The sequence below is a fragment of the Meriones unguiculatus genome, chromosome 14 (assembly GCF_030254825.1).
Source record: "Meriones unguiculatus strain TT.TT164.6M chromosome 14, Bangor_MerUng_6.1, whole genome shotgun sequence".
NCBI lineage: Eukaryota > Metazoa > Chordata > Mammalia > Rodentia > Muridae > Meriones > Meriones unguiculatus.
In genome coordinates, this window is record NC_083361.1 from 64,158,890 (window position 1) to 64,166,135 (window position 7,246).

Genomic DNA, 7,246 nt, shown 5'->3' on the forward strand with positions numbered 1-7,246 from the left:
CCATTGCTCTTAAACTTGTCAGGATTATTTTTCCTGAGAAGTTGCTCCTGGATCCGGCAGCCACACCCAGGACCCTCTTCTGCTAGTACGAATCCCTTGGCACAATTGTGCAGGGATGAGACAGCAAGCAGCCTTCCAGCTTCCCACCAGAGGGCACAAAATGGAGTTCTCTAGAATGGCCTTTGCCATCATTTCATGGTTCCCTCTCTGCTTTTAAAAGTGAAGAAACTGAGGCCCTGAGAGAGCTAGGAGACTCGTGTGATGCAAAAAAAGAGTAGATAGAGACGAGGATCAAACCCAGGTCTTCTGAGTCCAAGTGCACACATATTCTGACTACAACACATTGCCTCACAAAAATAAAAAGTGCTCATGAGTTCCTGTCATCTCTGCTCAGGGACCACACATGCCAAGTTTTTCTGTATTGCTTCAGTTTTAATGTATGCACTGTCAAAGCAGGCACATATAAAAATGTACATTCTTGACTATGGTAACTGAATCCTTGACTCATCTGTACATTTCACTATAATTGCAAGCTGGTCGACCTTTCCTCTCTCATCCCAGCCAGGGTGTAAACTCCCTGACAAAGACTGGTCAGCCTGCTTGCCATCTCGAGATGGCATCTCATAGAAATAAGGCCTGGATAGATGATTATGCTGATTATGCAAGGGTGACATGTGCCCTCTCGGAGGGTATGTCTTAGTCCTACAGGATTTGAACACAAAGGCCTCTTTCAAGGTCTGTCAATACAGAACACAGTTCTATGGATATCTTGTTTGTCATTCTGATTTTGGCTTTTTGGTTTTCTTGCCTTTGGGGGTCTTGTTGTTTTACGAATGTCTGTTTGTTGTTAGATTTAATGAAATCAAAGCCTTGAAAGTATGTCAGCCTGGCACAGAGGAGGAGGAAGCAGGAAGGTCATACATATCGCATTTACTTTTACACAGGCCTCACATTTGTTGTGTTTCACTTTGAAATTCAAACTCTTCTTCGGCCACATGGCACGGTTAGATGTTAGCCTGAGCTACAAGAGATCATGGTGTTAAAAAACAAACAAACAAACAAACACAAAGCAGAGCCAGGTGCTGGTAGGGACACCTTTTATCTCAGCACTTTGGAGCCAGAGGTAGGCAGAGATCTATGGTCAAGGGGCCAGCCTAGAACACAGAACAAGTTCCAGGACAGCCTGGGTTCAAAAACCTGAAACAAAAATACCCAACCCAACAGAAAACACGGGGCTAAACCAAACACCATTCCTCAATTTACAATCATAAATTCTGATCTGTTTTCAAAATTAAATAAATTGGTCATTAATCCTTTTAGAAATCAAGAACCCCATGTAGTTCAGTAAATAATTAACAACGATAACAAAAAGGGCCAACGAAAGATGACTCAGTAGGTCAAGGTACTTGCCACCAAGCCGGCTGATCTGAGTTCAAGGCCAGGACTCCCATGGTAGAAAGAGGGAACGAATACCCACAAGCTGTCCTCTGTCTTCTACATATGCTTGTGACACCTACACAATGATACTCGATAAAATAAAAGAAAGCCACTTGCCTCACAACCGAAAGCAACTTCTAAATGACTCAGACCATTCACTCCTGCTTTCCAGAGTTTAAGAACTTCAACCACGTACATACAGTCCAGAGTAACCCGCAGTAGAAAACTCTTGTTTGTTTTTCACCTGCTGTTCTGCAGCTACCTCAGCAACTCCTTCCCAGTCTTGGTGCCCCCCAGGATTAAAATGACGAAGCACTCCCGCAACTTGGTCTCCTCTCCACCGTCCACCCATCAGAGAGTCGAGAATGAATGTTAAAGATGTAGCCCACAGTTCACTATTGAGAGCATACCCGGTAAAATGGCCCAGGACGACACATGCTTACTGAGCAAGCCCGGTGACCTGACCTCCATTCCTGGGACTCACAGAAAGGTAGAAGGAAAGAAATAACTTCACAGAGTTTTCCTCTAACCACCGCAGGCGTGCCATGGCGTGAGAGCCCACACATAAGCGCATCATGCGCGCACACAGAATAATGATTAGCTAATTCATAGTTTTAAGCAGATTCTTTATTGAGAATAAATTTTGGCAGCAATCTACAAGGTGCGGGGCCTGGGAGAGCAACAGCTCTGAAGAGAAAAGTCCCAACAAAGAGCACGGTGTTCATCATGACAGACTAGAAGGATGTCCGTCATGGCTCAGAAACACTTGGTACAAAACTGGAAAGCGAGCTGAAGCAGGAACTGTTGAAGATGAGCATACGGAACAAGTAGATAGAACACCTCCATTCTCTGGCTGCTCTGCCTCGTCACGCACAGAACCTTGGAGGGGACTTCTCCTTTCTACCAGCAAACGGCTGAGTAACATGGATGGAACATTCCAGGACAAAGAGTCCCTCATTTCTAATTTCCTCTCAAGAAGGCCCCTCTTCCGTGAAATTCCTAAGAAGAAAGAATTTTGTAATCTGCAGCAGAATTATACACACACGTGTTCTCTGAGCAGCAAATCTATCTAGAAGATATGTAGAATCTATTTGTATATGCAAGACAACGTATGAGACAGGTGAGTGCAGAAAGCTAGTCCTTGCGATGGGACTTGTTATAGACAGAGGCCAGACCCAAATGTCAACAGTAATTATACTAAAAAAAAATGAGGAAGAGACATATCAGCTGTTAGGGGTTCATCTCCACAGTGCGTTGTCAAGAGGGGAGGAAGTAGAGCGCAGAACAATACAGCAGGAGCATGTTGCTCTTTGTGTAAAAGGGGGGAGGATTATGGAGGAGCATGTTGGCTAACAAGCAATGGAAGGATAAGACAGTCTTCAAAGCCTTACCTCAGTACTCCTGGTAAAAGACAGAGGATGGTTGGCGGGATGAAGGAAAACAGAAAGCGAGAACCATCTGTGCGTTCTTCATAAGAAACATACCTTAAGCTTACAGACAAGCGGAAAGGAATGGGTGGGAGGGCCTGAAGGATTAGCTCAGGGTAGAGTGTGTTCCTAGCAAGAGCCATACTGGGTTTAGTTCTCAGTGTTTCTGGGAGGGAAGAAGGGATAGGGGAAGGGAAAAGAGAGGAAGGAAGGGAGGGAGAGCAAATGAACAAATGGATACAAGAGCTAGGTAGTGTGGGGTATGCTGACAGTCCCCACTCCCAGGAGGCTGAGGTAGGATCAGTTGAGCCCATTAAATTAAAGACCAGACAAGGCAATATGGTGAAATCCCACCTCAGAGAGAGAGAGAGAGAGAGAGAGAGAGAGAGAGAGAGAGAGAGAAAGAGAGAAAGAGAGAGCTGGTCAGTGGCTCAGGCTTTTAAAACCAAAACTTGGGAGATAGAGCAGGTGGGCCTATGTAGGCAGCCTGGTCTACAGAGTGAGTTCCAGAACAGACAGGGCTACACAGAGACACCCTGACTTGAAAAAAACAGAGGGAGGTGTGGAGGAGTTACTAGGGCTCAATGAAAGATGACTCTCTTTCATCAAGAAAACACGGCAATATTAACTATGCATGTGCCTAATGACATAGCACCCAGACACCCCAAACAAGAATCAGCAACCTGGATCTGGAGAGATTGCTCCGTGGTTAAGAGCACTGACTGTTCTTTCAGAAGACCAGGGTTCAGCAAGACCAGAAGACCCAGAACTCACATGGCAGCTCACAACTGTCTGCAACTCCAGGATCCAACACTCTCACACAGACATACATGCAAACAAAACACCAATTCACATAAAATAAAAGTAAATAAAAATAGCTGGCCTTTAATCCCAGCACTCAGGCAGAGGCAGGTGGATCTCTGTGAGTTTGAGGTCAGCCTGGTCTACAAAGTGATTCCAGGACAGCCAAGGCCAAGACAGAGAAACTCTGTCTAAAAACCAAACCAAACCAAACCAATCCAAACCAAACCAAACCAAACCAAACCAAACCAAACCAAACCAAACCAAACCAAACAAAAAAACAGCTTGGGGCTGGAGAGAAGGCTCAGCAGTTAAGAGCACTGGCTACTCTTCCAGAAGTCCTGAGTTCAAGTCCCAGAAACGACGTGGTGGCTCACAACCATCTACACTAGGATCTGACGCCCTCTTCTGGCATGCAGGCATATATGTACATGCAGATAGAGCAGACAGAGCATTCATAAAGTAAATAAATAAAATCTTAAAAAAGGAACCAACAGCCCATGACTTCAGAACACTAGTGTCTCATTTGTCATTTTAAAGATGTCCTTGGAGATACCGGTTGGCTGCCCTGAGTCTACTAGCTTGTCAAGGCTTTCCATAACTTGGAGCAACTGTGTCCATTATCCTTGTTCTTATCATTGGAGGACCAGCATCCAGGTACCACATCTATCACAGAAAATGTGCCTGGCTTCCCGTCTTCAGCTTGTCTAAATGAACCACATGCCAACTAATATCTGTTACATTTACACACACACACACACACACACACACACACACACTTATTACTAATAATGAGATCCCTAAACTTTCAACTGGTAAATAATGTCCAAAATTCTGTTTTTGATTGTCATGTTCAAGGTCAGTAGGCCAGCCTGGTCTACAGAGTGAGTTTTAGGACAGACAGGGCTACACAGAGAACCCCTGTCTTGAAAAACTAGAGCTAGGAGGTGGAGGTGGGGAGTTACTAGGGCTGTATTAAAGATTCTGTTGGTCTGGGATTCCCAGACAGCCAAACCCAAGGCAATCCCAAGGTCCTCCGGTGGGGACTCACAGTGGGCAAGGAAGTCGAAGAGGAGAGCCAATGCGAGGTACTGGCACGTGGGCCCCACCTGGACCACCAGCTTCCTGGCTCAGAAGTAGAGAAAAGGCAAACTGACTGTCCAGCTTTTGGCTGTTCAAAGCGGAACGAGGAGTTTGCACTTAGGTGCACACACACGGGGTAATCCGTGAGATGTTGACTCAGAACTGACAGGGCAGACCTCTAGGTGTGAAGGAAGACTCACTGAGCACAAATAAGAGGTACTGTGCCACTGAGCACTGCTCAGACCTGACAAAAAAAAAAAAAAAAAAAAAAAACAAAAACCAAAAACACAAACAAACCAACAAAAAACAGCCAGATGCTTCTAGCAGCCAGAGCCACAAGACGGGAGAGGAAGATGGAGAATCCAGAGTGAAGCATTGGAGGGATTCAGCACAGTGTGGTTACAGAATTTCTGCTAAGTGCTCCACTTAGATTCGAAATGTTGAGAGTACCCCCCCAAAAAAAAAACAAAACAGAGAAAAATAGGTTGCCTGTGGGGACCATATTGTTACCCATGTCCCACGTGTCACAAGCAATACAATAAAGCAAGAGAAAAAAAGTAACCACAAGAATTGGAAGGAAGAAATAAAACTATTATCCATGGAGATGATGGTTATGTTAACTATTATAATTAAATAGGTGAAGTTGTCAGAGACACTGAAGATTATATTTCTAGATCAGAACAACAAACTAATAGGAAATGAAAATGCAAAATTACTTCCATTTTGGAATGGCTTCAAATGTTTCCATACTCACAAAGTCCATCGATGTGCATTGAGTAATTCGACACTGAGTCTTTAAAAAGCAGAACACACAATAAAGCTACTGCCATTGCAGAAAGCATCGGCTAAAGGGCTCTGGGTCTTATATGTTCTCCTTTTCTTTAAGTGCAAATCATTTAAATAAACTAGTGGTTTCCCCTGAAAGGCAATATGAGAAGAACAATCACAACTGTCATGTACATTGAAATAAAACTAAGTAAAGAAATAGTGATGGACTGGGAAGATGGCTCAGGGATTAAGAGCAGTGGCTGCTCTTCTTGAAGAGCTATGTTCAATTGCAGCACCCACATGGTGGCTCACAACCAGCTGGGACTTTTTTTGGCCTCTTTGCACACCAGGTGCATGTGTGGCAGACATACATGCAGACAATACACCCACACACGTGAAGTAAAGTAATCAAAAGCAAACAAAGAAAAATGCTACAAATCTGCTTCTAAGAGCCTCCTGGGGCAAGCCAGGTGATGCTGCGAGCCGGCTTCCTCAACATTCAAGTTACAGACACCAGAACCCAGCAAGGAGCAAGAGGGAGCTTCGAACCTCAAGGTGGAGCCAGAAACGCTCAGCAGGGGAGACTGGCAGGTTCCTCTCTTTCCTCCATCCCGGGTCTGTGCATGGTGGAGGACTCCGGGCCCTTTACTACATAGAGGGGAGAAGAGCTGACCTTTCTCAGCAGCAGGAAAAGAAAAGCGTGTCTTTCTGCGAGCTGTTCTCCCGGCACTGGGGAAGTTATTTAAGGACCGTTCCTCCCTGTTCCCTCTGGAGGCCTGGCTCTCTGCCTCTCACGCTGACTGACTGTCTTAGTGACAACCCCATGAAAGTTGCCCCAGTCTGGTGTTCCAACCTTTGGTGCCAAGTTCATTATCATGCTCTGTGAGGATCCTCTTGTTCTCAAGCTTAAGAAAGCTCCTTAGACTGTGGGGAGAGTCACGAGGAAGAGGAGGCTGGGAACAACCTGGCAACAGTAAACGTTTCTGGACGTGTAAGGGCCACAAAATTTGTTTGGAATCAAATGTATACTGGATCGGAGATATTCCTTGCAGCATCACGAACTTTCACTTCAGCCTCGCATCTGAACACGCACATGCGCAGTTCGCATTGCAACAGGCTCTACCCTGCCATGCTGTTGAAACACCTCTGAGACGATCTGAGACGACTGTATATTATGAATCGCAGTGTTTTTACTGTGCATATAAGGTTTTCTGCTCTTAGTGAAATAAAACGGTTCAATTATGGACAACAAAGATTTGTAATATTTTCTTACCATGATTTTTCAAAGTCTGGTAATGAGTGTCAGTTTGCCACAAATTAGAATCACCTGAGCAGGGATTCTCACTTTAAAAAAATTGTCCTGAGTGTCTCAGTTGATGCAGGTAGATGGGCCTGGAGTTGGGTGGGACCTTCCGCTAGAATCCAGATTAAAAAAACAGGGCAGAGGGAAAACCGTTCAACTTCTGCTCGCTCATCCTCTCCTTTTGTGCAGCCTTGATTCATCCTGTTGCTGCTGCTGCTGACTCAGTCATTGCTATCAGAAGCAACGATTCCAGACGTCCACCGTTGACTGAGGGCCAGCGGCTTTCCAGGAACCTTCCCCGTGTTTGGTGCCAGGTAGACACTTTTGTGGGCTGAGCAGCTACCAGGTGCTGGCCTCCCCAGTGATGCACAGCTACAGGGGACTACTCAAGAGCTGCTGCAACAGCCAAACACAAGGACCCAGGGAC

At 45.3% G+C, this 7,246-nt stretch overlaps 1 long non-coding RNA gene across 1 annotated transcript; it reads right to left on the minus strand.

Moving 5' to 3' along the window:
* Nucleotides 1-2,042: 2,042 nt before the first annotated feature.
* On the minus strand, nt 2,043-6,232 carry LOC132647047 (uncharacterized). Its single transcript, XR_009585333.1, has 3 exons — nt 6,066-6,232; nt 5,503-5,666; nt 2,043-2,436 (listed from the first exon to the last, which is right to left on the minus strand). It is a non-coding gene; the product is annotated as an uncharacterized LOC132647047 (long non-coding RNA).
* Nucleotides 6,233-7,246: the final 1,014 nt, after the last annotated feature.